Genomic DNA, 15,507 nt, shown 5'->3' with positions numbered 1-15,507 from the left:
TATCTTGTGAAACTGAAAACCGAGTGTATTTTTGATCAGCTAAAATCAGTTTTGGCACAGGCTTGGCAGACACACGTTTCATACACAAATCTTCAGTGATAATGGACTGAATTGAACCGTAACTAATATGCACATCCTCTGATAACTCACGGATGGTGATTCGACTATTTCCCCTCAGCTGCACGCATATCTGCAATGTTTTCCTCAGTTCTGCTAGTTGTAGGTCTTCTAGAACGTTCGTCAATATCGACATTTTTTCGGCCATCTTGGAAACATCTGAATCATTCATACACTTGTGTGCTGCTCACACACTCCTCTTCATACACTTTCTGCAACTTTGCGTTGGCCTCTCACTCTGTTATGGTCAATACGACGATCACATGCTACACACCTTCTTTCCAAGCAGAAGTAAACAGCAGAAGTAAGCTAGAACGTTAAAACTTAGTGCGCATGCGCAGCAGAGTTCAAGGTAAGGTCAATCTGTGCCAAGCGGCTTTACTCTGCGTGTGTTAGCTTTGTTATGGCAATAGTCCGGATACTTATCGACCAGCCCTCGTATATATATATATATATATATATATATATATATATATATATATATATATATATTATATATATATATACATATACATATATTTATATACGTATGGTTCTGAAGTTACATACATACATGTATACATACAGTTGCGGCCAAAAATGTTCAGAACGGCATTGTTTTCGTCAGAAAAGTATATATAATTTTTTATCAAAGTTGTTTTATAGTCTATAATTTTCACAGACAATAAATACGATATTATTTGTTATTGCCTGAGACTTTGGTGTAATTTGAGAGGATAATAAAAAAGTTATGGATGATTTAGTGATTTACTGCAAAACCCATGGCGGCCAAAATGATCAGAACGGTTGCTTTTACTCCGTGTTTTAGTATATTTAACCGGCGAACTCTAATGTTTTGAATTTGTTTACGTGACGGTTCGTTTACTAAACATTAGTAAGAATATTTGCAGTGTACTTTGTTAATATAATACCACTTACTCTGTTACCAATTCGTCAGCAGATTATTAAGCTTCGAAGGAAGGATAATTTAAGTATTGGATCTATTGCAAAGATTGTTAACAAGTCAAAAAGTGTTGTACACGGTATTCTTAAGGTCTACGATGATTGGGGTTCGTGTGAAGCAAGAAAGTTTACAGGTAGGCCAAGAAAAACGACCAAGAGAGAAGATCGTGCTATGGTAAAGTTGGTTAAAAAGGACAGATTTAAAACTGCTGCTGCTGCTGTTTCTCGGAAAATGAGCATTGTATTGAAGAAAACTTTATCTCGAAAAACTGTGTCTCGTCGTTTAGTTGAACATGACCTACAAGCAAGAGCACCTGCAGTGAAGTTACTGATCAGCTCCAGGAATAAAAAGTGTCGTCTTACCTTTGCAACCGAACATGTGTTATGATCTCAAGAAAAATGGCAAACGGTGCATTTCAGTGATGAATCTAAGTTTATGCTATAAAAGTAGGTGAAAAATTGTTGCCTAAATGCCTTAAGACTAGTGTTAAATTCGGTGGAGGAAGTGTCATGGTTTGGGGAATGATATCTGGAGATGGTGTGGGCCCTTTGGTGCGATTACATGGAAAGGTAAATGCAGGAGTTTATAAACAATTTGTAAAAGATCATGTCTTGCTTGTGCTGAGAAATTCAACTAAGCGACCACCCATATTCATGCAGGACAATGCCCCATGTCACAAGGTTAAGGTAGTCATGAACTTCCTCAAGGCTGAAAAGGTTATTGTTATGGATTGGCCAGCTCAAAGCCCAGATCTCAATCCTATTGAAAATGTGTGGAATATTCTAGGAGAACGTTCGAAAGCCAGAAATCCTAAAACAACTGAGCAATTATGGAATGCCCTTCAGGAAGAATGGAATAAGATCACCTAGCAATAAATTGAAAGTTTAATTTCCTCATGCAGTCGAAGATGTCAGAGTGTGATTGAAGCTAAAGGACTTCACGTTAAATATTAAATAATTCCAGTATTCTCTGTCATTTTTGATTATTTTTATTATTTTTTCAACCGTTCTGATACTTTTGGCCGCCATGGGTTTTGCAGTAAATCACTAAATCATCCATAACTTTTGTATTATCCTCTCAAATTACACCAAAATCTAAGACAATAACAATTAATATTGTATTTATTGTCTGTGAAAATTATAGAATATAAAACAACTTTGATAAAAACTTATATCTACTTTTCTGACGAAAATAATGCCGTTCGGAACATTTTGGCCGCAACTGTACATACATACACTTACATGCATACATACATACAAACAAACATTCTTTGCCGATCTATATAATGGTATGTTTGTTCACCAGGGAATGATATGAATTCCTTGAGATTTTCTGTTTATTTTCCAATATTGACGAATAAGATTTCGCCCACATCTAATCATCATCACCACCACCACCACCTTCTTCGTCATCATTTTCGTCGTCTTCATCATCATCATCATCATCATCATCATCATTTTCATCATCATCTTATATTGTCGTCATCGTCGTCGTCAATATTATCACTACTATTGTCATCAGTAACAGTAGTAAAAGATTTTCGAAACTTAAAATGTAAAATTAACCGAAGAACCCAGCTGTTTGATTTTGTTAATTCGACTAAAGCTCATTGGAGATTATATAGATTTAAATAAAGTACGACTAATTTGTCATTATTCCAACCGTTCGCTCTGACTGTGTCTCTCTTACTCGACAGATAGATAGATAGATAGATAGATAGATAGATAGATAGATAGTGAGATAGAGAGAGAGATAGTGGAGATGGTGCGGATAGGTAGTTGATAGTTAGATTAATAGATAGATAGATAGATAGATAGATAGATAGATAGATAGATAGAAAGAAAGATAGATAGATAGATAGATAGATAGATAGATAGATAGATAGGTAGGTAGGTAGGTAGGTAGGTAGGTAGGTAGGTAGGTTGGTTGGTAAGTAGGTAGGTAGATAGGTAGGTAGGTAGGTAGGTAGGTAGGTAGGTAGTTAGTTAGTTAGTTAGGTAGGTAGGTAGGTAGGTAGATAACTTTCTTTATTGGCCACACAGGGCTGAACACAGAGGGGACAAATACAAATGTAGAGCTTTTCTTTTCGAAAAGGAAAAAAAAGGGGGAAAATAGGAAAAGAAGTAAAATTCCTATCAAAAGGGATCGGGGTGGGGACGATGAAAAGGGGTCGTGTATCACAGAAGAATTTTAAAAATGTAAATATAAGATTAGGTTTATCCGTCGAAAGAAAAGCCTGCCAAAAAGACCACGGTAACTTCAGTGCTCTCTCTCTCTCTTCGATTTACAGGATCATGCTCAAATTGGTTTCGTCACTCGCATGCACCATCTTTACTACATTCACCCGCCTTTTTTGAAACTTTCACGAGACAAAATCTGCCACTCTATTCTCACCTTCCTTTTCAAGTGGTACTTGAAAAAGTTGACGAGCGATTAGCCAGAGAGGTAAGTGTTTGTCTCTAATCCTTTCGCTCGAGTCCACCACACACATTCTTTCACCATGGCCACCAGTTTGATGAAGACCGCCTTGTCTTTCCGGTTGAGGGAAGGTGGCGGAGCAATTTTCACGATAGACTCGGCCGACTGACGGACTCGTCCCACACGTGACCGCAGCCGTTCGGCATAAAACCACAGGTCCGAAATGGTTGGACACTGCACGAGTGTGTGCAGAACGATTTCGTCGATCTGACCACATCTCGGGCAAGTCGGTCCGGTGAGTCTCGAAACGTGCCTGTAGAGCTTATCCCGAACGAGTAATGCTTCTCGATAGCACTGCCAGGCCAGGGGTCTTTGATGATTGTCCATAGGTCCCGGCCCGAAGTTTGTTCTGAACAGGCGGTTCAGATGTTCCTCGTTGACGCCCAGATTCTGCCCGAGAACGTCGTCGCACCTCCCCTCCACTAATCCTCTATAGAACGCCTTTGTTGTAATGAAGACGCACAAGTTTGGTTCCCAATGGCAGAGTTGCTTGAGAGCAAGGTGACACTCGCGGTGCCATTCGCCGAGCCTCGGTCTCTGTTTGATCCACGACTGCAGATCGGCCAAGGAAACGAGCTACGGGAAAGCGCGCCGCTCAAACGGCGAACACACCTGTTTACCGTCGTCTATGAAGCGCCGGAGATGTCGCAGTCTCAGCGCGTGTCTGCGCATCATCAACCACAGCATGCCTAGCCCTCCATTTAGCGGGTGTTGACAGTAAATGGATCTCCTAACAATCGGAATGCTTCCCTTCCACAAGAAGCGGAAGCGTATGCGTTCCAGTTTGTGATGGTAGGGTCGGGACAAGGCACGACGGTCAGACGGTAATCGATGACGGAAGTGATGTACGCGTTCGCCACCTCCACCCGACCTTTTATGGATAGCTTCCTCTCGGCCCATTGCTGTGCGAGAGTGGCCACCCTAGTCGTTATTTCGCCCCAGTTCTTCTCCATTTGGAGGTCCGGACCAGACTCCGAGCAATTTATCCAGTCCGTCAGTCCAGCGTCCCACGATGGAGACGCTGTTGGACGGTATTGGCTTGCTTCTCCGGGTGCCGAGCCGCAAGTCCACTGACTTTTCCCGGTTAATTTTTGCTCCCGTTACCGCTTCGTATTCTTTTAGTGTCTCATCGACCAGGTCGATGTGTTTGTGACTCGACACTATGACGGTGACGTCGTCCGCGTATGCAGACACGCTCCTCCCGCATCCCAGCTCTCGTGGATGCTCCTCAGCGTCGCCAGCTTCCGTAGTAATGGCTCAAGATTGAGAGAGAGACAGCGACAGACAGAGATAGAGAACGTGTAGACGTTGCTGGAAAAAAATGATAATAAGTCTCTGTGTGTATGCCGTCAATGTAATCCTGTGTAATTTTGAACTTTGTATGGTTACGTATAGGAATATAAATAAACTACCGTATACACACACACACGCACGCATACATACACACACACATATTCATTCGTTTTGAAGTTTGAGTTCCGTTGTATTAAATATACTCACCCACCTGCTATGGAGAATGAATCAGAGAGAATGCAAAGGTTATCCAGAGAGAAGCAAAGACGACGAACAGCTAGTCTCACCCGGGAAGAACTGGACGCAAGATTAAACAATATATTAGGATTATTGAATCAATCACAAGAAGTAGACGAGAGAGACTAGCACAAGATGCAAGAAGACAGGCTCGAAGACGTCAAAATCAAAAGGAGCGCCTAATTGCACAAAGGAGAGATATCCAAAGAGAGGGAGAGAGAGAGCAGCACAAAAGCACCAAGATGAAACAGAAGGGCAAGCAGCAGTGTAAGTTATACAAATCAATAGAGGAAATTGTTATTCATATAGTAAGTGAATGTAGCATGCTGGCACAGAAAGAACGCAAGAAAAGACATGACAATCTAGAAGTTATGTAGAAAGCTAAGATTTGACCATACTGATAAATGGTATGAACATGAACCGAGAAATGTACTAGAAAGTAAGAATTATAGGATGTTGTAGGACTTTAACATTCTGACAAAACAGAGTAATAGAAGCTAGAAGACATGATTTACTGATAGCAGATAAAGAGAATAGAAAGTGCCAGATAATTGACTTTACAGTCCCAAATGATGAAAGAATTAATATGAGCGGTATAGAGAAAATAGTAAAGTACCAGGACCTAACGTTTGAACTACAGAGACTATGGAAAGTGTGGGTAAAATGTACCCCAGTAGTTATAGGAACTTTCCCAAATGATTTTGAACATGAAATAGGCATAAAATCCAGTTAGCACAGTGTTATTAGGGACAGCTGGGATACTTAGACGGGTTCTTGGCATCTAAAGTTACTTGTTGTAGCCCGAGGTTAGGAATTTTTCTTTTCCAGCAGTTTAATCTGTTGTGCGTATTGTAATAATAATAATAATAATAATAATAATAATAATAGATTCTAATTTTGGCATAAGGTCGGCATTTTCGGAGGAGGAGTAAGTCGGTTGCATCGATCTCAGTACTCAACTGGTGCTTATCTTATCGACCACGAAAGGACGAAAGGCAAAGTCGACCTCGTTGGAATTTGAAGATGGACGAAATACCACTAAGCATTTTGCCCGGTGTACTAATGATTCTGCCAGCTTACCGCTTTACTACTACTACTGCTACAACGAAGAAGAAGAAGAAGAAGAAGAAGAAGATTAAGAAGAAGAAGAAGAAAGAAGAAGAAGAAGAAGAAGAAGAAGAAGAAGAAGAAGAAGAAGAAGAAGAAGAAGAAGAAGAAGAAGAAGAAAAAAAAGAAGAAGAAGAAAAAAGAGAAGAAGAAGAAGAAGAAGAAGAAGAAGAAGAAGAAGAAGAAGAAGAAGAAGAAGAAGAAGAAGAAGAAGAAGAAGAAGAAGAAGAATAGACACGAACGCTACTACATAAAAACTAATAAGAAATGGTATAAACATGTTCCGAACAAGATACGTGACAACGACCAAGCCAAAGTCAACTGGAATATGCCTGTTCAAACTGACAAAGAAATAAAATCTAATCTCCCGGACATAATAATCAAGGATTGGAGCAAAAAAAAACCCTGCTTACTAATAGACATTGCAGCCACTTCGAACCAAAACTTTGGCCAAAAAGGTGCGGAGAAATTGTCAAAGTATATACATCTCGAAATTGAAGTATTCAAGATAGAGGATAAGAAAGCGAAAACAATACTAGTAATAATTGAAGCACTGGGTATGATGAAAAACATGAACAAAACCATAGAAGCTATACCTGGATCCTGAAGATAGCCCTCCTAGGAACAGCCTACATCCTACGCAAGACAATATCAATTCAATAATGCAACCCAAATAAGAACAATTCACAAGCACAAGACACACTTTATACAGCAAATGTCCAATAAACAATTCCCACATGTACTCTACAGGCCGGATACCCAACAGAGGGACACAACTCGCATTACACACAACGCACAATACAAACACTAGAACAACAAAAGCCTCGAGCCAAACACCATGACAAGACTAGCTGATGCAATACAATACCGGGAAGAGTTTGCACCTCCCTGTAAACAAAAAAGAAATTTACAATGCTGCACACACCTCAGGAACACAGATGTGTAACAGGTGATGCGGCAGAAATCTGCCTCAAGCTATCAAATGTTGAATAATAATAATAATAATAATAATAATAATAATAATAATAATAATAATAATAATAATAATAATAATAATATTAATAATAATAATAATAATAATAATAATAATAATAATAATTTGATAGTATTTCCTTACACATGGATCCTAGAAACGCTAGCCATGAACAAAGTAACACCTATAATCATAAAATATATAAAACATTCCATGAATAAATAGCAGACAGTGCTACACCTCAAGGCAAAAGAAGAACTCATAAAAACCAAAGCCATCCCCATTAGAAGAGGAATATTCCGGCGAGACATGCTCTCTCCACTCCATATTTGCTTGGCACTGACACCTTTATCTGATATGCTAAACAGAACTGGATGTGGATACAACTGTTACAGCTAAAGCGATCAGCCACCTCTTATATATATATGGATGATCTAAAACAGTACGCTACAAATGATAAACAGCTACAAACATTACTACAGACAGTATATGGATTTAACAAAGAAATAGACATGAAATTTGATTGAGAAAAATGTGCCAAAACAATCTTCAAAAGAGAAAAACTAGTTAAGAGTAGCAACATCACACTAGATAAAGCAAATGAAATAAGAGTATTAGACCAAAGCCAAGCATACAAATACTTAGGGATCAATGAACTAGATACGATACAACACACAAATGAAAGAGAAGATAGGAAAAGAATACTATAGACGAGTTAGATTAATACAGAAAACAGAGCTCAATGCGAAAAACAAGGTAACAGGTATTAACACTCTAGCCGTCCCAGTTATAAGTTACAGCTTACCAAGCCAACACCAACGTCCTCTCAACGATTAACTGGAGATGATTTTGAAAAATGCGAATATCTGAAATCGACTGCTCTCACAAACGATAATACTAAAAATGAACCCGACCGCTCTCAAAAATTAAGTAAAAAAAAAAACGGGAAAAAATCCAGAATTCTTGTCTGGTACTGGATCGATCCCAAAATCTAATCAGTTCGTACCAGTCACGAGGCCAAATATCCACGGACAAACAAACAAACAAACAAACAAACAAACACGACTGAAAACAATACCTCCGCCTTCGCTCAGGTGGAGGTAATAATCCTTTCTGCTATAGGCACAAGGCCTGAAATTTTGGGGGAGGAGGTAAGTCGATTTCATCAACCCCAGTATTTCACTAGCACTTATTTTATCGACTCCGAAAGGATGAAAGGCAAAGTCGACCTCGGTGAAATTTGAACTCAGATCGTAAAGAGAGAGAAAATGCCACTAAGAATTTTGTCCGATGGTGGTAGTGATGGTGCTGGTGCGGGTGCTAGTGATGGTGGTGGTGGCGGTGCTGCTATTGGTGGAAAAGGGATAGAAGAAAGAGGAAGTGAACATTATGATGATAATAATAACAATGAGGAGAAAAGGAGGAAAAGGAGGAAGGGAAAGGGAAAAAGTAAAAAAGCAGTGATCAAGGAATCTAGCTTTGCTTCTCTCGGTTTGACACCATGTGTGTAGTAAAAGTTATTCCTTTTTTTGTCACTTAATCTGACTTAAAAATCGAATGACGTTACAGTGACGTCACTCTCTTGACGACAGAGGTTGATTTTTTTCCCCTAATCTGCATCAACATCCCCATTAGTCAGATTAACGTAAATATTTATAGTACATGACATTTTATCGTCCATTTTATTGACGAAATATTTATGAAATCTAGCTTACACGTACATATTGAAAATTGTTCCCGTAAATACATAAACAGTTACGTGAGTGTGTATGCGCATGTTGGACAAATGCATGCGTGTATATGTTTGTGCATGGTGTGCATATGTATAAAGGAATATACGAGTGTTACTATGTTTGTGTGTAGTCACATTTAGAAACATGTGTCTCACGCACTCCTCATGCTTCGCTTGAGGTTCCTTTAACTTTAAAACTTCGAGTTTTGGTCGTTGTCTATGTTCCCGATTACCGTCACCCCTCCACCTGGAAATGAATCATACAGAGATGATCTGACAATAATTTTGAAGATAGAGGACATTAACAATAGATGGGGGAAGAAAGAGAGACTAAGAGAGAAAAAAGAGAGCGACGTACATATATATACATACATACAAACATACATACATATATCTATTATATAAAATCCGTTGTGTCTGTCTGTATGTGTGTCTTCGAGAATCTCGGGCATCCTCCATCCGATTGCGCTCAAATTTGATATGTAGATACCGATGGTATTAAGGCGTGTATAAGTCTTGAAAAAATTACAAAAACCGATTCCAGGTGAGAATGCGATCGATAAAATCGATCAGCTGTTGCGATCGATACTACGCGTACGCGAGAAAAATGCACATGCAGTTTACGCAAAAAAAGCCGGCTGGCTTGAAATAATGCAGTATATTTAATTTTCATCAAAAATCGCCCCAAGTTGATTCCCTACATGTTTTATCGGATAAACTTATTATTGTCCCAGGTACGTTCTCATAAATTCATCATGCTTTTCCATCTAGATTTACCTCCAGCTAACCCATGCATCGTTTTTGTCCTGCTTTTCTTCCGTCAACTGGTGCATAACTGCACCTTCCATTTTTTGTTGTTTTTGTACACGTTTCTTTCCTGCCAAGCTTACTGTTTAAACCATGTTTGTGTTTTCCCAGTCAACAGCCTTGTCATTACTGCTACTTTAAACTCTTCGGTTGCATATTTGTGTGAATAAAATCGTTTTTCTTTATTTCTTCTTTTGTTGGTGTCTCAAATTTAGGTCAAATCAGTGTTTCTCAAAGGGGAGGCCTATGGGACGGTGGGACAAGTTGTCTTGAGTAAATTTGGTTTAAATGTTTAACAACTCAGCACCGTCCATTGGACGGGGGTCGTTTTGCTCGTGTATATATATATATATATATATATATATATATAGGTAGATAGATAGATAGATAGATAGGTAGGTAGGTAGGTAGGTAGGTAGGTAGGTAGGTAGGTAGGTAGGTAGGTAGATTGACAGAGATATGTGTATTTTTCCCTTGTTCATCACTATACATATCCATCACATTCTGTTAAAATATCTCATTGACGAGTTTAATTTCTTCATTCCCCTGAAGAGAAGATTACGTTGTTTTACACCATTTCATTCCTTTGGAATAATGCCAATATACCAATGATGTCTTCGAAACATGTGTCGGAAGCAAAAGAATTTTAATAACACCTGCGTTTAACTCCATATATATATATATATTAGAGAAGAACTACCATGTTGCAATTCAACAATGATATAATTAAATCATACCATATAGAAAAATATTAAAGATACGATAAAACATTTACCGAGAACTAAATAAAGTACGAAATAATAAATAAATAGTATATAATTAGTAAATAGACTACACGTGTTTCGTGGCTATATTTTCAAACTGATAACAATAAAGTAAATTCAATTTAAATATAGTCACTCATCATGTCCAAGATAAAAATAATAAAATAATATTTTATACAATTTTGAGGGGGCAGAAAGTGGGGGGGGGCAGAACACTCCCACCCAACCACCGTGAAAATTCTTTTTTTTTGGATTTTGATGAAATTTGAACCATAGGTATTAGAAATAAATTTTAAAATATACCCAAAATTTCCATTTCTTTGGATGATTTAACCCCCACATTTTAGTCATTTTTCGTGGATCAAAATTACTGAATGGATCCTTATGATATTTGGAACTTAGATTGAATGCATAAGGGCGGGTATAATGCAGTATGTTTGGTTTGCATCTGAGGGAGCTTGAAGGGGATTAAACCCCACTCCCATGAAAATTCACAAATTTCCGATGTTCATGAAATGTCAACTATAGGTAATTGACACAAATCAAGAAGTATTCCCAAAGTTTCCGCTTCTCATGAGGATTCTAAGACTCCCTAACGAGGGATCATTTTTTATGATCTAAAGCAAGATCAAAAGTACTGAATGGATCTTTATGAAATTTGGAAATTATATTCTATGCATAAGGACAGATGTAATGCAATATATTTTTGAAAGTGAAGGGGCATAAATGAGGCTGTAACCCCCATGAAAATTCATGTTTTTGCTGTTGATGAAACATTAACCATGGTTATTAGACACAAATGAAGTAATATTCCCTAAATTTCAACTTCTTAGGAGTTAGTAAGACCTCTTAATGGGGGCTTAACCCCTACAGTTTAGTCATTTTTCCTAAACCAAGACGAATACAATTGTAGTCTTGGAAGCTGTAGAGTCACCCAAGGATACAAGATGAGAGTTATTTGTAATTCAATGGTACAGCAGTGTAAGAGTTTGCTTTGATATATACTTAAATTGTTATTTCTGCAATATGGTGCATAAATTGTCAAGCAAAGAAGACGTATCTTTGCCTCCACTGATTCAGTTGCAAAGCGTTTTTGTAAGTAAAGTTATTTAGTTGCAGACCTCTTTTGAGTTTTTTTTAATTCTCACTGAGTCAGAGATAGTCCCCAGGCGGTAACATTGATTTCAAGTCCTTTCCAGATAAGTGATTGGTCATTTAAAGAGATTTATAAATTACAACTTTATTCTGTTCAGTTACTTACCGGCATAGTGATCATTGGCAAACTCCAGAGGTGACACCTTCATTTCCCCTTAGCCCTAACGTCACACAGTTGTTAATGTTTATTTGAGTCGGGTCACGCCCTTCCAGTTGCTATAGGTCTGTAGTGCATTTTACGGCTGTGCCGGTCACCTATATGGTGAAGAATCCTACATTGGGAATTGGTAGCGACTAGGGTAGGTTAGGTGACTGCTTATTGTGATCATTCGTCTTTTGGTTTCCTCTAGCTTTGCTCTCTTTTACAAACCCAGTGAACATTCATATATTTCCGATTTCAATGAAATCTGAACAATGGATATAAGACACAAGTTTAAAAAGATTCCTAACAATTCGTCTTATCTGGTTGACTTTGTAACAATATTTTAAGTAAATATTTTCTTGTTCTGTACTTTACCGGATGTAATAACTTGTCCTGTACTTTTCCAGGTTCATAATTTTAAGAATATTATTTCTCTTGCTCTCATTTTTCCATGTAATGTATGTATGTATGTATGTATGTATGTATGTATGTATGTATGTATGTATATATGTATGTATTTATATATATATGTGTATACATATATGTATGTATGCGTGTGACTATGTACGTGCGTCTGTTATGTACGAATGTGTCTGCATATCGAGACACACATTCTTTTCATGGATAGATGTTCCTCACCAATCATTTCGAGGTACAAACAATATAAAATATATTTTATAATATATTAAAACTATGTAAACTGTGTGTATTTTCCTTCTTTTATCATATATATATATATATATATATATATATAATATATATATATATATATATATACTACAAAATGGACAAGAACGCAAAACATCCGGCCAGTTAGATGATACAAAAATGGGACAACAAACATCCAGATAGCCGATACAAAGAAAACAAGGACGGGTCATTTGAAGTTTTCTTTCCTCAGTCAAGTACCAGATTATGTTCGCAATTTCAGTTTATTATATTTGAGATTGCTCCAATCTGGCCAGCCCCAAGAAAAAACTAAGCTAAGAGCATTAGATTTCTTGGAAGAAAGCAGCGAATGTATATAAAAACAAGGACGGAAAAAATGGGCAATGTTACACAAATACAATAAAAATAATAACAGGACATAACAACAGGTGTCTTTCGACTAAGGACGAATTAAATTAATCTGGCGTGTGTGGAAATGAAGCCTTACGGCAGGGATATAAGATTTCACAAGCACAGGGAGGTATATCGATGTTGCACGGACAACGGCCAGACCAAGAAAGAAAGAACAAGTTTGGCCGAATGTCGGTCACGTGGGAGGAGAAGAGAGAGAAGTAGAAGCAGAGGAACAGAAGAATTTAGGAGGGGCGAGAAAAAATGACAGGGACACGGTGAAGTAAAAAGTGGATGGAAAGTGAGCAAGAAGAGAAGGCAAAGAAATGTGAGGGGAAGCGAAAGAACGAAGAGTGGAATGAACGAATAAGCGTGTGTGTGTGTGTGTCCGTACATATGAGAAAGAAAGAAACAAACAAAAAAAAGAGTAAATTTTTCTTCGACAGTCTTGTCTTATTAGTTCATGATTTTTTTTATTCTTTGCAAACTCGAAATCTCAAAGCCACAAGATAATGCATGATTAATTAAAAACAATTTGAATAAATAAATACTATATTTGACAGAATAATATAATCTGAATACTAAAGGATTAATGTTGTTGGAATGTAGAACGTATATTCATAGTCACAAGGATCCTTCCACATCAATTATTTCAAACATTAATTGGAAAAGTGGCAAAAATGTCAACAATTATTTCTCACAGTGCAATGTGTTCATACACTTTCAGTTGGTAACTCGTGATTCTGAGAGCGATTTGGGTGATATTTTTAGCAAATTGTGTGACCACGAATAATTTTCATCTTCTACGTTCTTGCACTTATTTTGTAAGGTGTTGACTGGCATCATCTTACAGGAAGGGAGTAACACATCAAGTGACCTGTTTTGTCTCAAGGATGTCCGGTTTTTTCTCTGCTGTTGCTAGCTGCCCAGAATTCTTTTTTTTTTTTTATTTCGGCAGCAGTATGGAATGATTTCACTGGTAGGGACATTAACTTTGTCTTACGAACTTCCTGTGCGCCAGTTAAGATCAATGTAAAAAAAATATTTGGAGTAATTGACAATTTATGATCGTTCACTCTCAAAGGCTTACCTCAAAGTAACAGGATAGAAAACCCCTGAAACCATTTTAAAATATATGCTTGTACATTCCAAAGATTATTAATCTACTGCGACGCAATCGAATATTTTCAGCTTTTTATTACAAGACGTGGTTTGAGGAAGCTTTAGCTGCTGTTTCAAGTAGACTCCTTATAGGTCCTCAAGACCTATACTTAAAAGTGGTGGTGGTGGTGGTGGTAAGAAGGGAAATCGCCGTTTCCGTCGTTGCCGCCGTCATGTGATGGAGCTACAGTTTCCACTCGTGCTGTTACTTACGTCGTTCTTGTATTGATCGTGAGGATGATTGACTGGCAGAATTACTTTTAGTTCAATAAACACTCACAATGCCCGGTCTGGGAATCGAAACCGCATTCTTACGACCGCGAGTCCGCTGCCCTAACCACTAGGCCATTGCGCCTCCACAGCTGTTGTTGTTGCAGTTGTTTCAATCGTCGTCGGTGTCGTTGTTGTTGTTGTTGTTGTTGTTGTTGTTGTTGTGTTGTTGTTGGTGGTGGTGGTGGTGGTGGTGGTGATGGTGGTGGTGGTGGTGGTGGTGGTGGTGGTACTGGTGGTGGTACTGGTGGTGGTGGTGGTGGTGAAGCGAGATTTGAACAAAGAACATAAAGAGACGTAATTAAATATAGCAAAGTAATTTGTTCGCAGGTCCTGCGATTTTGCCAGTCACGGCCTTGATTTTCTACCATAAGATAGGTTTCAAGGTTAAGGGAAGATTTTAAGTCAATTTAATCAGTAATTAATTCTACTATTTTCAATGTTAAAATATATTATCGGTGTAATTTGAAATCAAGTTACTAGATACATTTTCTCTGTCGCACTACCGATCCTTCTGCTACAACCTCAGCAAACTTTCTCACTAATAATATTCCTATTCATAGTAACCTCACAGTTATTTTAACCCTAGAACAGCTTCCTTTGATTATACTTATGATCAAAGGTGTTTTCATTGTGACCACCTCGTCTTTCTCCTATATCATATCAATGCCCCCTTCATTTTACTGAAATGACAGAATGTGATTTGAAAAAATTGAATACTATTTTTAAAACATGAAGCGATTGCGTAGAACCCTAACTCTAACCTCCATTCAGAATTTTTGGCAGAATATAAATGTGAGCCGCGAGGAGTTCAGTGTACTGAGTTTTCCTTACGAAGGTATATCTTATAATCAATCATCACAGATTGAAATAAACCATGTTTCTATTATTAATATTCTATAAAATATTGTTTCTATTAGTTTCCTGCCAATTGCATTAGCGACTAACATTCCATCCCTTCAAAAAAATTGTACGTTGATATTATTCTGCTAATTCGTTCGGATGTTACACATTCAATAACTTTAATGAAGGAAATCGAAGATAAAATCCGAAATATTTAACATAATGAAGCAAATTGGGGTTTTACGCTGTTGACAAACAACTATAGAACCAAATCGTTTTTTCCATTCCTCTGAATCCTTTCTGAAGTTATTTGAATTAACAAAATAAAAAATATATTTTTATCGTGGTGTTTTGAGAGACGAATATTTCATTTTTTTTTTCTTCGTAGCTTCCATTGCAACTTTCATTTATCACCTTTTGGAATTT

The sequence above is a fragment of the Octopus sinensis genome, linkage group LG8 (assembly GCF_006345805.1).
Source record: "Octopus sinensis linkage group LG8, ASM634580v1, whole genome shotgun sequence".
Lineage (NCBI taxonomy): Eukaryota > Metazoa > Mollusca > Cephalopoda > Octopoda > Octopodidae > Octopus > Octopus sinensis.
Note: the sequence above shows the minus strand (reverse complement) of the source record.